Source organism: Schistocerca nitens, chromosome 4, assembly GCF_023898315.1.
Source record: "Schistocerca nitens isolate TAMUIC-IGC-003100 chromosome 4, iqSchNite1.1, whole genome shotgun sequence".
Classification (NCBI taxonomy): Eukaryota; Metazoa; Arthropoda; class Insecta; order Orthoptera; family Acrididae; genus Schistocerca; species Schistocerca nitens.
This window is the reverse complement of record NC_064617.1, coordinates 314,658,435-314,679,479: the sequence shown is the minus strand read 5'-3', so window position 1 is coordinate 314,679,479 and position 21,045 is coordinate 314,658,435. Positions and strand designations below refer to the sequence as shown.

The window sequence follows — 21,045 nt, the reverse complement described above, 5'->3', positions numbered from 1 at the left end:
CTATATGTAGTTCAAAACATGTAGAGATTTCCTTCCAGCATGTGTATAACATATGAAGACATGAAGATCGAAGAGGTTGACAGCTTTAAATTTCTGGTTTTACAACTCAATAATAAATTAAGTTGGGAAGGGCATACCACAGAATTGAAGCACCTAAACAAGTCTGTATTTGCAGTGAAAATAATATCAGGTGTAGGAGAGATAAATACAAAAAATGCATGCTTTGCTTACTTTCATTCTTTTATGTCATATGGAATCATATTCTGGGGTAATTCATCAAACCGAGCAAAAGTTTTAGCGTGCAAAAGTGTATAATAAGAATCATTTGTGGTGTAAATTTAAGAACATCATGAAGAAACTTGTTCGAGGAACTTGGTATTCTAACATTGCTTCTCAGTGTATTTATTCCTTAATGAGATTTTTTGCAAGTAGTATATCTCTATTTCCAACCAACAGCTCAATATATAGTACCAATACTAAGAATAACAACAATCTACATAAAGACCTAAAATCACTTACCATGGTCCAAAAAGGGTCGAGCATTCAGGAACACACATTTTCAATAAGTTTCCAGCTACCATTAAAAACTTGACTTCAGATGAGGCACTGCTTAAAAATAGCTTAAAAGAATTTCTTGTCTCAAGAGGGACTGGTAGACAGCACTTGATCACAACAGTCAAGATTAGGTATTTTGTGTATGATAAATTTATTAAAAGTGCATTTAATTGTTTCATTCTGACTCTGTAAATATTAGCAGTTCCAGTTTACTGTAATATATTCCCCTATTTTGACAATCTCCTGACAAATAATCAGGGTAATAACTAGTGTATTCAAATGTTTCATGTTTTTTATGTTACAGTTCCTGACATGTTCCACACCCATGAGAATCGTCTCATTTTTGGTTCTGTGGAACGAAAACTGAATGTAATGTAATGTAATCTAATCCAATCCATGGAGTCTACCACATAATGTTGTTCCTTCCCACAGTGTTAGCGTCATTTTGTGTGAAATCAATCCAGATTTTTAGAAAACTTTGCTTTCTGTTAACTACTTGTGTATGGTGCCCAATAATTACAGCAAATAAAAATCTTTTGCACTCAGACTTGATATAAATTACAAGATCCTTTAAATTGTCGAACAATTTTTCTGAGGTTAGATGACCCACTAATAATAAATACAACGTGTTGTACACCTAAGCTCGTTGCTCTCACTGTGACGGTGTTATCACTGAGAACAGTGGCGATCATTTTTTTATTATTCGGTGGAGGTAAACGAGCATTGCACTCGCGCGTGTTGTCTGAATAGAAGTCTGTGTATTGAATAGTGAGAGCTGTATCGATTTCCTAGGGGATTACAGGTTTCCTGTGTATCGTTTCACGAATATTTGATTAACGACCTTACAGTGTTCAGAGGTAAAGCTACAATATTTTATAGCAACGTCATACCATAACGCAGGTCCAGGGTCGCTTCCCACATAAAAAGCTTAAACTTTCGCCAGGAATCTGCGTGCTAGCGTGCAGCAGTTCAGAAAGGTTTATAGCCATTGCTATCAAGCAGAAATAAATAGGCTCTGTTAAACACAATGCTTGTTCTTAAACAAACGCAACGTCGTGTCACCATGGTGTAGAAATTTGCTACCATACATTACCTCATATACTCTACGTCAACCAAATACTTTTGCAACTGGTTGGCTGACATGTGAGTTACAGGACACAACATTCAATATTTGGGCTTTCTATTGAGAAAGAGAACACGTTGAACCTACCAGAGCAAGCCTCTGAAAGTGACGCATTTTCTCATTATGCTTCTTCTTTTCTAAGAACGTACTCCAAGGCGACCCTGATGAATAAGACTGCTTCAGGTATATGACAGATCTTTATTTCTGATCCAACTAGTTTCGTGACGTTAGAGCCATTCTTCAGGGACACACATTTATTTCATAATTTATTCCAAACGATAAGCAGTAGATGACCCAACATTCTTTGTCCAATTATGATAAAAATGTTTAACCGTGAAGAGGTTGGAAGGAATGAAATAAATATGTCAGTATGAAATAAATATGTATACCCGAAGATGCGCCTCTAACTCCGCGACACTAGTTCGATCAGAAATAAAGATTTGTTATGCAGCCGAAGCCGTCTGCTTCATCATGGTGCAATCCTGCAGCGTTGGACGCCCGCAATACAAAATTTACTATCTTCAAGGGAGTAAGATCACAGTGACAAACGCGCAAGTAATTGATCAGCCCAATGAAATCTTTGCTACCTAAATAATAAATGCAATGTTTTGCCTCCAGCCGACGACGAGGCCATTGCATACGTGGCACAAGCTCGTATTAGGGAATGATGAGGAAAAAAAAATGAGAAGTGACGTTTTTAGGGAAACCAACGGAAAAAGTATATGGTCGGACAGACGTTTCGACCAGCGTCTTAGCAAATATGAATCCACTGTCTTAACACAGCATTACTATTGCTTTCAGTGCATGAAACTTGTGTTCAGATTAACAGGGCATTATACTCTATAACAGGGATGTCCAACCCAAAAATGAGCATCTGTGACACGATCGGCTAAAGCAATAAAGAATCCATAACATTCCGTTTCCGTAAAGTTATGAGAAATTGAGTAATTTCAGCTTGAAGCTCCCGGCACACTCTGATGTGTGTTTAGTAAATATTCCTCCGACTGCCTCCCCTAACACCCCCCCCCCCCCGCCCTTTCATTATTTCCCTCCTATTGGAAGTTATAGTTAGTGTTAAGTGTATTATGTGCCGGCCAAAAATACTCGTCTTCTTACAGTGTGGCCCATGTAAGCTGAAAGGTTGGACACACCTGTTCTATACGAAGTTGATCCAAATAAATACTGAATCTGGGCTAGTCAACTGAGACGTAAGGTTCCGAATTGGCCTTTGATTCGCTACTGAGGTCTGACGTTGTATTTTAGCTAATCTACGTGCGAGTTTGGTTTTCTTCTACAATATTACTTTTATTGTAAAGCGGTTTTCGGCCGAAAACTGGTTTACAATGAAAGTAATATTGTAGAACGAAAGCAAACTGGTGCTTTTCATTTATTATAATGTTGTTCTACCAAGAACCGACGGAAGATTCTGTTAATATGAATCTATGTGGGAATTCCGGTAGTAAGAGTCCTCTCCATTTGTCCAAGCCCCTCATGCCTGTGATTGTATTACTACTTCCAATCGGTACACCGAAGACAATTAAATCACTTCTTGCGTGTCTATGTGTGTTTTTTGCGGGTTTGGGGTGGGGATTGATCAGCTGGACCCGAACTTACTGTATGGGCAACTGTGTCACATCTTCTCATTGTGGTTGCTATTGAGCCCAAATGACATAGTAATATTCATGTTTACTCACTGTACGTCTGCACACGGTTTCATTAACGTGAATTTGCTCTTGTTATTGACAGCTGATGGCTACGGACACACACTGAATTTGATCGTTTCTGATGACATATATACTTAGCCGATCTCTACGTGGCGGGACGTAGATTCCGTTGGCCTATTTGTATCGTGCGATTTGCAGAGTTTATCATACTCGCCGCGGAAACTGACACGAGTGAAAATATTCGGTAATAAAAGCAAAGCGTCCACAAATGTGTTGCTCGCGAGACAACTACGAATGTGTGGTATCGCTTTGCCACTGGCTTTAGCATTAAATACTTTTCCCAGTTAGTACAAGTGTATTTGAAATATACACTTTCCGATTATGTTCGCATCTGTTTGTGCCCAAATACGAAATAAACCCATGTTTCCTTGCGTTAAAACATCATGAAAATTTCTCATTGAATGCGTGGTTGGGATAGATAAAGGAATATTCGGCACCTGCGTCAGTATCTTCAAGGAAAGCTGGACGATGTTTCCCACCGCTCAACGTTTGGGAACATGATAACAGTATGTAGAGGCAGCAGCACATTTTGCTGCTGATGTAACTCAATATTTAATGTGGTCGAGGCGACCTTTATCTTGGACTCAAAGACCACCTTACCTCAAATCTAACGTATTTTTCCTATTCTGGAGTCATCTCAAAAGTTAAGTGTACAGATAAAAGAGTGTTCGAAAGCATACGTAACTCACAGCAGAGATGAGTCCAAGTGCGGAGATGACTCGTGGAACACAGTTGACAGAGAATGGTTTTACAGTAGATTGTAACGTACCGAGGGCAGGCGCCTGTCGCCAAAAGAACACGCCATCTTAGTGGGAACGTGATAATAACGCTGTTAAGATAATTGGGAAAGTACACACGATAACTGGAACAGCGTGCAACCTCCGCATGTGCAGTCTTCAAGTACTGCCAAAAATAATGGTGCGAGTGATATCTCCATGTAGATATGCCGAGGTCAGGTCCTTCATCTAGAGAACGCCAGAGCTTTGTGCTGCAAAATATTCCATCGATGGTTAAGGGAAGGACTCTGGGTCAATACCATGCGGCAGCACTCGCAGAAAACACGCAACCTGTTGTCGCCCCAACAACGAGCCATCCGCACAGGGCCGGCCGTGGTGGCCGAGCGGTTGTAGGCGCTTCAGTCTGGAACCGCGTGACCGCTACGGTCGCAGGTTCGAATCCTGCCTCGGGCATGGATGTGTGTGATGTTCTTATGTTAGTTTTAAGTAGTTCTAAGTTCTATGGGACTGATGACCTCATATGTTAAGTCCCATAGTGCTCAGAGCCACCCGCACCGTGTACACACTTGAATCGGTGATGACCATTGTCGACACTACGACAGACGGCGCAGAGGAGACTGTCCGCCTGTCCTATGGCATGGAAGGCGCGATTAGTTGGATACTTCCCACACGTCGCATGATACAAAGTCGGTCTGATATGCGTCGAAAGGAAACTGCGATGAATGTGCCGCCAAATTACAGTCCACGGCAACATTGGGAACTTGCGTTCTACCACTTTACAGACGACTCTGCGCAGGAAGAAAAGGTATAAATCTTTTGCCCGCGACCGGCGCATTCGTTGGAGTTCGGCGCTAGCATAAATAAATTTCACAACGAAGGTCGCGATGTATGCAAACCGAGCATGATGCTACCGATCAGTACCGGTTCGGAGAGGGACAATGGCGCAAGGACGGCAAGTAAATGGTGCGTAATGGAGGCCTCGACACCACACCATGGTTTGTACAACGTGGTCACCTAAAGTGCCGCCTAACGATAGCGTACGTTCGTAAGACCAAGTCCGTCCCGACCTGGCCGTCAGAAAATGAATGCCCCTTAAACATAACGTCCTATCATAATCGGCATTGGGAAAACCTGCGCAATATAAGGCATTCTGGATGTCATAGGCATTGAGGTTGACAACACACTGCAAAGGGTCGAGGCAGCGTAGGGAGTTGCCACTGATCATCATACGGGCAATCCTCAAAACGTGACGAAAGTTGACCGCCGCTGTACAGCGGGTTGACAGAGGGTAATCCGAAGCTAGAAGAGACGTTGGACACAGGGTGGGTGTGGTGTCACCGCCACACTTGCTAGGTGGTAGCCTTTAAATCGGCCGTGGTCCATTAGTATACGCCGGACCCGCGTGTCGCCACTGTCAGTAATTGCAGACCGAGCGCCACCACACGGCAGGTCTAGAGAGACGTCCTGCCACTCGCCCCAGTTGTACAGCCGACTTTGCAAGGAAAGGTTCACTGACAAATACGCTCTCATTTGCCGAGACAATAGTTAGCATAGCCTTCAGCTACATTTGCTACGACCTAGCAAGGCGCCGTATTCAATAAATATTGAGATTCTATTAATGTATCATCAAGAGCGATGTCCTACAAATGTGGATTAAAGTTAAGTATTCCAGAAGCTACGTACTTTTCTTTATAGCATTCATTACGTATCGTGTTTCAGACCTCACGCCAGCCTGCGTGAGTTTAAGCGCGTGCCTTTCGGCTTCCTCGCATTGTGTCTAGGCTGTCTTGTCTAGACACAACAGTGGGGGTGTCAGACCTTCCATGGGCAGCCCACGACCAGTAAACAACACCGTGTATTTGCGCACATTCATCTCATTTCCAGCCGCCCTCTCATGAGCCGTGATGGTATCGAGGATCTGTGCCACGACTTACCTACAACGCACCAGCAGCAAGAGGTCGTCTGCGTATGCGTGACATCATAAGGTGTAATGGTAACGGCAGTCCAGACAACCGCGCCATCAGGAGACCTGTGAGTGGCGGCAACTGCACTGTACAAAGGTACATGGATAGGGGCAGCTTGGCGGACCGACCAATGGATCGGAATCGGACCCTCTACACGCGGAACAACGAACGCGCGCTGCCTCCGCACGAAGCCTCCACCACTCTGCCAGCGCCGTCACGTCACAAGTCTCTCCAGTGGATGTCAGGATGTTGATCATGCCACTGGGCGTAGTTTGGTCGGTGGGGAGGACACGTGATAAGAAGAGTCAGCAGCGCGTCGCCAATAACCCCGCCAAAATCTTGTTGTTGTTGTTGTTGTTGTGGTCTTCAGTCCTGAGACTGGTTTGATGCAGCTCTCCATGCTACTCTATCCTGTGCAAGCTTCTTCATCTCCCAGTACCTACTGCAACCTACATCCTTCTGAATCTGCTTAGTGTATTCATCTCTTGGTCTCCCTCTACGATTTTTACCCTCCACGCTGCCCTCCAATGCAAAATTTGTGATCCCTTGATGCCTCAAAACATGTCCTACCAACCGATCCCTTCTTCTAGTCAAGTTGTGCCACAAACTTCTCTTCTCCCCAATCCTATTCAATACCTCCACATTAGTTACGTGATCTACCCACCTTATCTTCAGCATTCTTCTGTAGCACCACATTTCGAAAGCTTCTATTCTCTTCTTGTGCAAACTGGTTATCGTCCATGTTTCACTTCCATACATGGCTACACTCCATACAAATACTTTCAGAAACGACTTCCTGACACTTAAATCTATACTCGATGTTAACAAATTTCTCTTCTTCAGAAACGATTTCCTTGCCATTGCCAGTCTACATTTTATATCCTCTCTACTTCGACCCTCATCAGTTATTTTACTCCCTAAATAGCAAAACTCCTTTACTACTTTAAGTGTCTCATTTTCTAATCTAATCCCCTCAGCATCACCCGATTTAATTTGACTACAATCCATTATCCTCGTTTTGCTTTTGTTGAGGTTCATCTTATATCCTCCTTTCAATACACTGTCCATTCCGTTCAACTGCTCTTCCAAGTCCTTTGCTGTCTCTGACAGAATTACAATGTCATCGGCGAACCTCAAAGTTTTTACTTCTTCTCCATGAATTTTAATACCTACTCCGAATTTTTCTTTTGTTTCCTTTACTGCTTGCTCAATATACAGATTGAATAACATCGGGGAGAGGCTACAACCCTGTCTCACACCTTTCCCAACCACTGCTTCCCTTTCATGCCCCTCGACTCTTATAACTGCCATCTGGTTTCTGTACAAATTGTAAATAGCCTTTCGCTCCCTGTATTTTACCCCTGCCACCTTCAGAATTTGAAAGAGAGTATTCCAGTTAACGTTGTCAAAAGCTTTCTCTAAGTCTACAAATGCTAGAAACGTAGGTTTGCCTTTTCTTAATCTTTCTTCTAAGATAAGTCGTAAGGTTAGTATTGCCTCACGTGTTCCAACATTTCTACGGAATCCAAACTGATCTTCCCCGAGGTCCGCTTCTACCAGTTTTTCCATTCGTCTGTAAAGAATTCGCGTTAGTATTTTGCAGCTGTGACTTATTAAACTGATAGTTCGGTAATTTTCACATCTATCAACACCTGCTTTCTTTGGTATTGGAATTATTGTATTCTTCTTGAAGTCTGAGGGTATTTCGCCTGTCTCATACATCTTGCTCACCAGATAGTAGAGTTTTGTCATGACTGGCTCTCCCAAGGCCATCAGTAGTTCTAATGGAATGTTGTCTACTCCCGGGGCCTTGTTTCGACTCAGGTCTTTCAGTGCTCTGTCAAACTCTTCACGCAGTATCTTATATCCCATTTCATCTTCATCTACATCCGCTTCCATTTCCATAATATTGTCCTCAAGTACATCGCCCTTGTATAAACCCTCTATATACTCCTTCCACTTTTCTGCCTTCCCTTCTTTGCTTAGAACTGGGTTGCCATCTGAGCTCTTGATAGTCATACAAGTGGTTTTCTTCTCTCCAAAGGTCTCTTTAATTTTCCTGTAGGCAGTATCTATCTTACCCCTAGTGAGACAAGCCTCTACATCCTTACATTTGTCCTCTAGCCATCCCTGCTTAGCCATTTTGCACTTTCTGTCGATCTCATTTTTGAGACGTTTGTATTCCCTTTTGCCTGCTTCATTTACTGCATTTTTATATTTTCTCCTTTCATCAATTAAATTCAATATTTCTTCTGTTACCCAAGGATTTCTATTAGCCCTCGTCTTTTTACCTACTTGATCGTCTGCTGCCTTCACTACTTCATCCCTCAGAGCTACCCATTCTTCTTCTACTGTATTTCTTTCCCCCATTCCTGTCAATTGTTCCCTTATGCTCTCCCTGAAACTCTCTACAACCTCTGGTTCTTTCAGTTTATCCAGGTCCCATCTCCTTAAATTCCCACCTTTTTGCAGTTTCTTCAGTTTCAATCTGCAGTTCATAACCAATAGATTGTGGTCAGAATCCACATCTGCCCCTGGAAATGTCTTACAATTTAAAACCTGGTTCCTAAATCTCTGTCTTACCATTATATAATCTATCTGATACCTATTAGTATCTCCAAGATTCTTCCAGGTATACAACCTTCTTTCATGATTCTTGAACCAAGTGTTAGCTATGATGAAGTTATGCTCTGTGCAAAATTCTACAAAGCGGCTTCCTCTTTCATTTCTTCCCCCCAATCCATATTCGCCTACTATGTTTCCTTCGCTCCCTTTTCCTACTGACGAATTCCAGTCACCCATGACTATTAAATTTTCGTCTCCCTTCACTACCTGAATAATTTCTTTTATCTCGTCATACATTTCATCAATTTCTTCATCATCTGCAGAGCTAGTTGGCATATAAACTTGTACTACTGTAGTAGGCATGGGCTTTGTGCCTATCTTGGCCACAATAATGCGTTCACTATGCTGTTTGTAGTAGCTAACCCGCACTCCTATTTTTTTTATTAATTATTAAACCTACTCCTGCATTACCCCTATTTGATTTTGTATTTATAAACCTGTAATCACCTGACCAAAAGTCTTGTTCCTCCTGCCACCGAACTTCACTAATTCCCACTATATCTAACTTTAACCTATTCATTTCCCTTTTTAAATTTTCTAACCTACCTGCCCGATTAAGGGATCTGACATTCCACGCTCCGATCCGTAGAATGCCAGTTTTCTTTCTCCTGATAACGACGTCCTCTTGAGTAGTCCCCGCCCGGAGATCCGAATGGGGGACTATTTTACCTCCGGAATATTTTACCCAAGAGGACGCCATCATCATTTAATCATACAATCTTGTTATCAGTATTAAATAAGGTGATAGGTCGGTAGTGGACCGTCTTACTTCCGGTGTTGGTTTATGAACGGAAACAATAATGCGCTCGACAAAAGCTTGGCGAATCGCAGCGGCAGATCGGATCAGTTCTTCATACATCTCCATCCATCATGTAGACCACAATAAAAAGTGGGATAAAATCCGTAGGGAGTCCGTTGATGCCTGGCGACTTGCACACCGCACTTCCGAAGATAGCGGTAGCGACGTCCTCGGACGTGAAAGATTCCATCACCTTACATTATGTGATCAAAAGTATGCGAACACCTGGTTGAAAATGACTTAAAAGTTCCTGGCGTCCTCCATCGGTAAAGCTGGAATTCAGTGTGGTGTTGGCCCACCCTTAGCCTTGATAGCAGATTTCACTTCCGCAAGGATACGTTCAGTCGGGTGCTGGAAGGTTTCTTGGGGGATGGCAGCCCATTCCTGACTGAGGAGAGGTATCGATGTCGGTAGGTGAGGCCTGGCACGAAGTCGGCGTTCCAAAACAACGCAAAGGTCTTCTGCAGGATTCAGGTTAGGGCTCTGTGCAGGACAGTCCATTCTATAATGGCATCCGTCCAGCCTTGAGGGATGATGGTGAAGCATGCTTGGTTCAGAGTCTGCAGCGTCTGCTGTGGCAAAAAAGTCCATTACAGAGATGTTGTTGTCGTGTAAGCATTCCGACACAGGCCTTGCATTATGAACAGGTGCTCGATCGTGTTGAAAGATGCAGTCGCCATCGCCGAATTGCTCTTCAACAGTGGGAAGCAAGATGTTGCTTCAAACATCAATGTAGGCCTGTGCTGTAATAGTGCCACGCCAAACAACAAGGGGTGCAAATCACCCCCATGTGAAAGACGATCACACCACAACACCATCGCCACCGAATTTTACTGTTGGCACTACACACGCTGGCAGATGACGTTCACCGGCCATTCGCCATACCCACACCCTGCCGTCGGATCGCCACATTCTGTACCGTGATTCGTCACCCCAGACAACGTTTCTCTAGAGGTCAATAGTCCAATGTTTACGCTTCTTACACCAAGCGAGGCGTCGTTTGGCATTTACCGGTATGATGTGTGGCTTATGAGCAGTCGCTCGACCATAAAATCCAAGTTTTCTCACCTCCCACTTAACTATCATTGCATTTGCAGTGGATCCTGATGCCATTTGGAATTTATGTGTGATGGTCTGGATAGATGTGTGCGTATTACACATTACGACCCTCTTCAACTGTCGTCGGACTCTGTGGACACACGAGGTCGGCCTGTACGCTTTTGTTCTGTAAGTGTTCCTTCACATTTCCACTTCACTATCACATCGGAAACTGTGGACCTATGGATGTTTAGAAGTGTATAAATCTCGCCTACGGACGTATGACGCAAGTGACACACAATCACCTAACGACGTTTGAAGTCCGTGAGTTTCGCGGTGCGCCCCATTCTGGTCTCTCACGATGTCTAATGGCTATTGAGGTCACTGATATGAAGTACCAGGCAGTATGTGGCTGCACAGTGCACCTAATATATTTGGGGGTGTCCGGGTACTTTTGACCACATAGTGTAACCCCCTCCTCAAACGTGGGAAGTTCAAGTTAATAGGATCAATGTCCAGAAAGGCCTCATCGCCGATACGGCAGACTCGGCGATAATGTTCGACAAAGCTGTCGACTATGTCCACTTGGCAGGTGACTCGCTGCGCACTGTGATCGACGATTTCGGGGATTAAGTTTAGTCTGCGGTGTTTGCGATCGTGCACAATATAATGTATGGAAGGATTCTCTCACCACACCACATGTGGTTCGCGGGCACGCACCACAGCCTCCTGTAGTTTCCGGCGAGTAATCGCTAGTAGCCTCACTTTAAACTTCCTGCGTTCAGTTTGCACTTCCACTCCCCGTCAAGGTCCCAAGCGGCAACCTCCCTGCTCTAAAACGATGAATGTGCGACGCAGCATCGATTTTGAACATTCTAGCCACCAGTTCACCATTGATGTTTAGGATCGCAGACGTCGTCCGCATGTCGTCGACGTCTCACTGATACATTGGCAACAATCAGGACCCTGCAGATGCTGTGTTGAGTTTTCATGGTTCTCGACTCCTCCAAACTTTCTGGTTGGCAAGAAACAGGGTACACATATAGGCACAGTGGCCAGAGGACACGAATGGAGCTCTACATTGAGCGCCATATCGACCAGACCGCAGGAGACATAAATGCAGTCTAACCGACCTTCCGAATGGCTCGTGTGAAACATGAATCCTGAGTCGTCTGCGCACTGTACCTTCCAGGTATCAGGCAGGGCTAGGTCGCGAACACTGGTCTTGGCACGTTCTACAATTCGGGTATTGTTCTTTCCGACAGAGTACTCAGTTAAAGTCCTTTCCAAGGAGATGTTGATGTCGACCTAAAGCAATGGGTCAATCTCCTCTTCATTACATCGTGCACTTTCACGTAGAATCCGGGTATCAGAAGCCACATTAATGACACGCTATAACCTTGGCAAATGGAAGGTACATGATGTCGTTAATTAGGATGCCTTCGCGTACATACAACTGCACCACGGCGAAAGTGATTGCCTTGAGGGGCATAGAAGTAATATCCTCCTATCGTGGTAGCGCTGCGGAATGCACCTCCTCATTTCTTTCAGGTGATGAAACTCGTCAGGCGCGCGGATGCCGCTGACATTCAGTGTCGCGATAGGGTATGTGTGGAGCTGAGGCCGATCGGTTGGAGGGGAGCTGAAAGACGCTAATTTAAATATGAGGTGCCACCCGACGGCAGGCGCTACCAGTGCCCTCTCACGGCTGGGACTCCTTTAAGGAATTTTCTGTTTCTTCACAATCCTCACTCCACGCCAGCGGCGATTCCTTCGTCGTGGTAACTATACGCCTGCGGACACTGCCAGATTGGCTGGTATCGTTCCTTCTTCAGTTGAGGCTTCATAATTAGGCACATTCTGATCCGTAGACATGAGAGCCACTGAGGGCCGCCGTTCCACAGACACACTGACGGCGCCGTCACTCATGGTCTCAGACGCTGAAGTGTTGATTTTCCTCAATGGGTAGTGCATCATTTGGACAGTCCCGTTCCGACGTCCTACGGCGCGTCCTTTTGCGCCGTTTGGGATAGCGTTGTTTATATAAGTGTCCTTCCGTGCCCGAGGACGGGAGGGAGTCGCGCTGGTCAGGTAGAGAGGCCGCCATCGGGACAACCAGAGAAACAACCACGGAGTCACGTTTGACAACAGCAGAGGGTACGGGTGCAGCCGGTGCAACGACCTTGGAACGGAGGACGTGACTGAAGTCACAGTCGGTGTAGGAAGGATCGGAACACTGTCCTTCAGCTGTTCACTTGATTCCGAGAGCCGTCGCGTGACCGGTGGCGACGTACGTGCCGTCGCATATGTAGTCGTAAGTGTCGTAGACGACGACGACGGAAGTACCACTCCCTCAGTAGGTAGTTGCGTTATTCCTCGCTGCATACATTCAGATCCGACTGAGCTACCAAGCACGCCGCACAGCCTGTCCTCACAGCTTTACTAACCTTGTCTCCAATCTGCCAAAGCTGTAAGAACGTGAGTCGTTCTTGGGTATATCACTCGATAGAGCACTTGCCCGTGAAAGGCAAAGGTACCGAGTTCGAGTCTCGGTCCGGCACACAGTTTTAATCTGCCAGGAAGTTTCATATCAGTGTACACTCCGCTGCAGAATGAAAATTATTCTGGTAAACTGGTACGAGTCACAGCCTTCTTCTGCCAGCACCTCTTTTCTGTTTTCCAAAGATAACTTTTGTTTTTGATAACTGCAGCCTGGCATATCTGTTCCATTTATTGGATGGTTCACTCCATAGCAAAACCTGAAGCACTCCAGGAAGTAACATCATCAATTACATCGTCTGCGCCGGCTGTCGTTCCAGAGCGGCTCGCATAATTGAGCCCGTCTCGATGCATTCTGAGATGCAGCGACCTGGACCTGCTCGCAAGACCATTATCTGAAGTGGAGTTGCAACGAGTGGGCTAAGCACGGCATCCGCGCCCTGCCGGCGGAGGTAACAGCCATTAAAATTCATGTTCACTGCGCCGGAGATATACTGCCTCCCCGCGTCGCTCCTGCAACCAAATCTGGATGCAGCCAGCCGTATTAACTACTGTGTGCATTATTGACGTCATTCAGCGCGTCATAAGCGTCCTCAGTGGCTGAGGTCCCGCTTAACTGTGCCGCACACCGTCCTCAGTACTGCAAGGAAATTCGCAGTAATGAATCCGTGAGCATACATACAACGAGTAATCCTGAAATGTTGCTAAACTGTGCGAGGGAGGAAACTGATGTCGAGAAAGACGCTGTGGACGGCAAGCAGTACCGTAAACCACAATAATTTTCCAGTTCTGATGACAATTCATCTGATAAAGCCTCACTTCGGTTTTGCGCTTATATGGTGGTAATTCATAAACCTCTCTTTGTTTCTTTTAGATTCAATTAGAGAAAATGTTTTTCAATCGTGACACATTTGACGCATTATCTATGATCAGAAATAATAAGATTTTGAAAAATGCACGGCACCGAGCTGTATTATGCATGGAAACACATCAATTGCTATATTACAATTACACATATCCAGTGAAGCGAAAATTCATAAATATGAAGCTGAGACATATTCAGTAGCTAGAGATTAACTGTAAAGTAAATATCTCTGATCCCAGAGATGGGTGACAAAGGCACTCACAGCCACAAAGATGAAGGAAAGTAAATGACAGAATCAATATAAGCAGTGCCATACGGCAATAGACTTATCAAATGAATACAGTTTTTCATATAGTTGCAAATAAAACGTGAAGCTAATATCTGGCCAAATAAAAGAAATCTAATTATAACAAAAGTAATGTTTCTTGAAGGAAGTTTGAAAACTAATGTTTCTTGTTCAGTATGGTCAAAAAACAACCCTCACGGTCACCATAACAAACTAACAATGTTTTAGTGGCATTTAATGTCATTTAACGTATAAAGCACAATGTCTTATTATTTGCTAAAAAGAGCTAAGATACAAAAATCGTAGTTTACTTGCAGCCAGAAGCATAAATAATGTGTATTCAACCAGTAACAAGAGAAAATTGTGGCTCTTATCAACACAAAGCAACACAATATCTACAAGTATTATGTGCTAATAAAAGGTAATGAAACAACTGACGAGCCTATTTTTAATAAGTAATCATAAATAAAGTGGATAGTAACCTTGACATACAAGTGACAAACTGCATAAATTCAGACGCATTCGATCTTGCCACATATGGGTGTGATGAGCAATAACCATCAGTGAAAAATACATAAAAACAACTAGCATGCATAAGTACCCTGTAACAACACAAGCCATAATCCTGGCATCAACACAGAGAGAAAACCCAGTACCTAGCACACATAAGCTATTGTCAAGGACACAATATATAACATTAACAGTGTTCTGAATATCATTTTAATGTCAAACAACATGTAACATACAATGTAGTATCATCTGATAAAACAAAAGTGGGTGATAACTTCTAGGTAAAGATGTAAATAAAGTGTCTTCAGCCAATAACAAGAGTACAGTATTAGTCTCATAAATGCAAAGAAACACAATGTCCGTACTGATAAATAAAGTGGATAAAAACCTCAACCTACACGTGCCAAACTATAAAAATGAATCACATAAACATCTGAACCGTGCTGCGGTTCGCGTTGGTGCTGTTTGTAGGTTTCCGTCCTCTGTGGGACGCCAGACCGTATCATTTAGTTGGCATGGTTGCGGTTGTTTGTCTTCTTCTCGTGTTGACTGGCGCCACTTGGTTTCGCAAACGTTGCCTGTCCGCTAGTGGCAGCAGCGGTGGTTCTCGACATGTAGTAACTGTGGCCCTATCTTTGTGGCAACGTCGTTGTACTTCCGGGTCGTGTCAGTGGGCAGTTCGGTTGGGGACTCAGGAGGAGTCAGATCTGCGCAGCGCGAGAACACGCCAGGACCGCTGGCGGCGAACATGGACTGCCAGATCGAAGGCCTGGGGTCACAAGGGTGCACGACATCGGCGTAAACCGGATCCTGCACGCTTTAAGTTGAGTGCATTTGGATTTAAGAGGAGAAACCTCCATCATTGCGATTCTCCAGTGCCTTGGGTTCCTGTTGCTGCTCTTAGTGTTGCCGAGGCGAAGAGCAGCGAGTGGAGTGCTTGGGGAAGGCGGATCTGATTAGCTTTCCTGGACTTCTAACTATTATTTAATGTGTTCAGTTTGTTACTATTTGTTAAGATCAACCAGCGGTATTTTTCCTGCCTCGTGGCCGCTAACACCCCAGTTACCTGCCCTGGGGGTTAGTGTATGTAACGGCAGTGTACGTTTCCTCGCCTTGCCGCTGCTGTCCGGTGAGGCGTTTAGTTTTGACAGCTTCCTTAATTGTAGATTGGTTGGCGATTCTTTGGTGGTAGTGATTCCTTTCTGATTCCAAGCGCTCTAAGCGCAGTATCTTGCGGGCAGAGTCCAGATTGCCGGTTCAGGTTTTGATGTACTTTTACATCTTTGCATTTGGTTTATTGGACGTCAGGTAGCCTCAGCAAGATTATCAATAGTCATTCGTTGGACTGCCACTAGTCTGAGTTACCATCTTATGATGTGAATGCAACTCTTGGCTGCCTACCTCATCGCTCGCGAAACTGTTTTCCGCTGGACCAAGTAAGAGGTAGATTCCTGGTGCACCGTCTGTGACTAGCCCTTGTGTTTTATTATTGTATTTGCTCTTTTATTGTATGTTTATAATTTTTTTATATAATTGCCATTCTTGGCGTTACAGCAGGTTGAAATGATTGTGCTACCAAGTTTATCATCATTTTGTCTCACCAGTCTGGTGATCAGTTGCCGGTCTTTTCAAATTAACCTAAGCTATTGCATTGCTGTTTTACAGTATGTTTGTTAAATTTTTAACAATTTCCGTTCTTGGCATTAAAGGCCAGCAGCCGTGACTGTGGTTACTTGCATTAAAATTCTAATTGGGATGACATGGCTTGTTTTCAAAACATTATTTGCTGTGTCTGTATTTTATGCTCATTTGGTAGATTGCAACGTACTGGAAGCACTATTAATTACATAGTTGTTTATTCCTTCATTAATGACGTGTGATATCTTGATTTAAGGCTGAGTCTGGAATTACCGTTTTAAAATAAATATGTGTACTTGCAAAAGGAAACCAATAGTAACTGATTACGGCCCCGTCCACAATCGTAACCGAATCCTGCCTTCCTTGACTACCAGGTTTCAACATCCTTTAACCTTGTCGTATGTGAGAGCGATGGGAAATAACCATTAGTGAAAAATACTAACTAGAATAAGTATCTAGTACCATTACGGTCCATACATAATCCTTGCAGCAATACTGGGCAAAAAACCAGTCTCATACATCGATGAGCTACACTAGCCATTAAAATTGCTACACCGAGAAGAAATGCAGATGATAAACGGGTATTCATTGGACAAATATATTATACTAGAACTGACATGTGATTACATTTTCACGCAATTTGGGTGCATAGATCCTGAGAAATCAGTACCCAGAACAACCACCTCTGGCCGTAATAACGGCCTTGATACGCCTGAGCTTGTATGGCGTGTACAGGTACAGCTGCCCACGCAGCTTAAACACGATACCACAGTTCATCAAGACTAGTGACTGGCGTATTGTGACGAGCCAGTTGCTCGGCCACCATTGACCAGACGTTTCCAATTGGTGAGAGATCTGGAGAATGTGCTGGCCAGGGCATTAGTCGAACATTTTCTGTATCCAGAAAGGCCCGTACAGGACCTGCAACTTGCGGTCGTGCATTATCCTGCTGAAATGTAGGGTTTCGCAGGGATCGAATGAAGGGTAGAGCCACGGGTCGTAACACATCTGAAATGTAACGTCCACTGTTCAAAGTGCCGTCAATGCGAACAAGAGGTGACCGAGACGTGTAACCAATGGCACCCCATACCATCACGCCGGGTGGTACGCCAGTATGGCGATGACGAATACACGCTTCCAATGTGCGTTCACCGCGATGTCGCCAAACACAAACTGTAAACAGAATCTGGATTCATCCGAAAAAATGACGTTTTGCCATTCGTGCACCCAGGTTCGACGTTGAATATACCATTGCAGGCGCTCCTTTTGTAATGCAGCGTCAAGGGTAACCGCAGCCATGGTCTCCGATCTGATAGTCCATGCTGCTGTCGTCGAACTGTTCGTGCAGATGGTTGTTGTCTTGCAAACGTCCCCATTGTCCTGAGACACAGTCCTGTACAGTACTGTCATCTTTAGCAGGCATACGTCACGTGTGAAACTCATACGTGAACAGTTAGCAGGTGTTTTTACCGCTAAAAGTAAATTTAAGTTTTTACGTAGTTCTCTTCAGGTCGATACAGTCGCTAACTATTCCTGACGTGCGATAATAGAATATCTGCCAAGTACGCGTCTTCGACTGCCAGAACCAGACCTTCAGAGAGTAAATACCTGTCAAGACACAAACGAATTACGGAAGCTGGTTGCGAGTGGTCGTTGTTTTACATCAATGGGATAAGTTGAAAATTTATGTGGGACCGGGATTCGAAGCCTGGCCTCCTACTTACTAGATACTGTTGCCTTCGAACACAATCATCTTCGCAATTGCACGGACTACCTTAGGACGCCTGCTGTCAGACCCAAATTCTCAACTCATCCACACACTACGAATGTATTGTCCCTTGCCAATTATCCTCAACACTCGTGACATTTCATTTAGTCCTGTAGAAATTTGGGCCTGGTGTGCATCCGCACTGAAAAGTGCAAAATGTTTCCAATGGGCCCAAGCACTATGGGACTTAACATCTGAGGTCATCAGTCCCCTAGACTTCGAACTACTTAAACGTAACTAACGTAAAGACATCACACGCATCCATTCCCAAGGCAGAATTCGAACCTGCGACCTTAGCAGCAGAGCGGTTCCGGACTAAAGCGCCTAGTTCCGCTCGGCCACAGCGGCCGGCCACTGGAAAGTTAATTGATTGTCCTCGCCTCATGTGTGTGTGTGTGTGTGTGTGTGTGTGTGGTGTTTGCTCTTTCTGGAATGTCCGAAAGAACGATTACCACACACACACACACACACATACACACACACACACACACACACACACACATCCAAGGTGACAATTATTGAAATGTATGAAATAAAATCGTCATAACTTCTGAACGGTTTGCTTTAGGACGTCCACACTCCACTTTTGGCTTAGCGACGAAGTCCACTTTTATTTGGGTGGATTCATCAATAAGCAAAATTGGCGCATTTGGGGGACTGAGAATTCGCATTTTGCATTGTCCAGTCACGGAATAATCGGTGCGATATTCCTTCATGGCACAGTGACGACCGAACGGGAAGTGAAGGTTCTGGAAGATTATTTCATCCCCATTATCCAAAGTGACGGTACTGTCTATCAGATGTGGTTCATGCAAGACGGAGCTCGACCCCATCAAAGCAGGAGAGTGTTTGATATCCAAGAGAGGCACTCTGAGGACCGCATTCTGTCTCTGGGGTATCCAGAGGCCACTCGCATAGGCCTCGACTGGCCGCCATATTCTCCAGATCTGAACAAATGGGACTCTTTTTTGTGGGGTTACAGTAAAGACAAGGAGTACAGCAGTAGACCCAAAACCCCTGCTGAGCTGAAAACAACCATTCAGGAGCTCATCGACAACATCGATGTTCCGACGCTTCAGAGGGCCATGCAGTATTTCGCTATTCGTCTGCGCCACATCATTGCCAATGATGGCAGTATATCGAACATGTCATAACCTAAATACGAGTAAATGTACTCAAATGTACATGTTGAAGAAAGTGTTTGCACGCTGTTTTTTGTAACTAATTTACGTTTTTTTTCATATAGTTCAATAATTGTCACCGTCTATGTGTAACGGTCGTGAACGTCAGCTCCCTTTGAGATTGGGCGTGGTGAGTTGATGTTACTCAAGAGTGCCTGTAAGGCGACAAAGATGCCAATATCAGCAGCTCACTGGGTTTGATTGAAGCCGTGTAACAGGGCTACGAGTAGCTGGATACTCCTTCGCGATACATATACGAATTAACATCAGAAATTAAGGATTACACGGTCAGAATGTGCTATATCTTGATGAATTCAAATAAGAAATTAATGACTACATGGCCAGAGGGTGTTATATATGGCGAATACTGTAGATGCACCAACAATCGTACATTGAATCCCTCAGTTTTCCCAATGCCGCAACACATTCGTGGGAGCCTGCAATGGTGAAAGGCGGTAGTCTTCCCTTTCGCAGTCCTGGCTGCTTGTTTTGTTTTGTAGTTTGTCCCAAACGGTAACGTGCTATTCAGTAGTAAGTGACTTTCGCTATGCAAGGTAATCAAAGCCAGTAATCCCATTTGCACCCGACGACACATTGGCCATAACATTTCCGGCAGATAAGTTACGTTTCTCTGTTTTTTTGGATGCTCAATAAGATATCTTTGAGATAAGGCTTAATGTAAAGTGTACCTTTCTTTTTCTTCTGCTATGACTGCCTTTATAAGACATTCGTCAATTGAAATAATTCTTGAGAGAGGTATTGTCACATTTCAATACAGAATCTAGTTTCTGAATCGTGGAAAATTAGAAGAATATTGTTATAACCATTAATATTTGTGCCGTGCAGCAGCGCTGCTCTGGCGCTAGTGTTTGGCCAGAGGGCATGATAGCGGCGTTTGCGCCGCAGGTAGCGCCACACTGAGATGAGCTGGGGTGCCGCGAGATGGAGGAGGTCGCTAACCACCTCCGCTGTGAACGATCTACATCTCCTGGATGCCTGCACCGTGGCGGTAGCTGAGCGGCTGGTGAGCCTCAGGCACATCGCCAGTGGTCTGCGACGGTTTGGTTCCAATAGGTCTGAGCACTATGCGACTTAACTTCTGTGGTCATCAGTCCCCTAGAACTTAGAACTACTTAAACCTAACTAACCTAAGGAAATCACACACATCCATGCCCGAGGCAGGATTCGAACCTGCGACCTGCGGTCGCGCGGAACCGCTCGAACCGGTGACCTGCGGTCGTGCGGTTCCGGACTGTAGCGCCTAGAACCGCTCGTCCATCCCAGCCGGCTCTGCGACGGGGACTGGGGACATGAGGCTGAGATTGGAAAGACGGCCGAGGTGATTGCAGGCAGTGGACTCGAACGGGAGGTGTTGCACGGTGGTGAAGGAGGTGCGATGAGGACTACTCGAGCCTCCGCTCGAAGTCGCGGTGAGGTGTACAAAGTCCACTTTTAACCTGCCCACGCTTGCCTGCCAGCCAGGCAGTTAAGCTGCTGCATGTTATCAGCAGAACGGGCAGGCAGCTGTACACCCATCCAAGCCAAGCTATGCTCAATACAAGCACGGTAAGGAAATTTTGATCGCAAGCTCGTCTTCCCGCGGGGCTACGATACGTAGCAGTTTATTCTGTACACTTTCATTGCAGTGGAATGAGTATGGTTTGGAAGTTGATGAGGAGTTTTCTTGCCCAAGTACCGCAAGACGAGGCTCGATGAAATATATACTAATTTTG

At 44.7% G+C, this 21,045-nt stretch overlaps 1 long non-coding RNA gene across 1 annotated transcript in view; it reads left to right on the top strand.

The window, feature by feature from the left end:
- The window catches only part of LOC126253104 (uncharacterized), a 187,729-nt gene that overhangs the window by 98,455 nt on the left and 68,229 nt on the right, over positions 1–21,045 (top strand). The gene's annotated exons all lie outside the window — the stretch shown is intronic.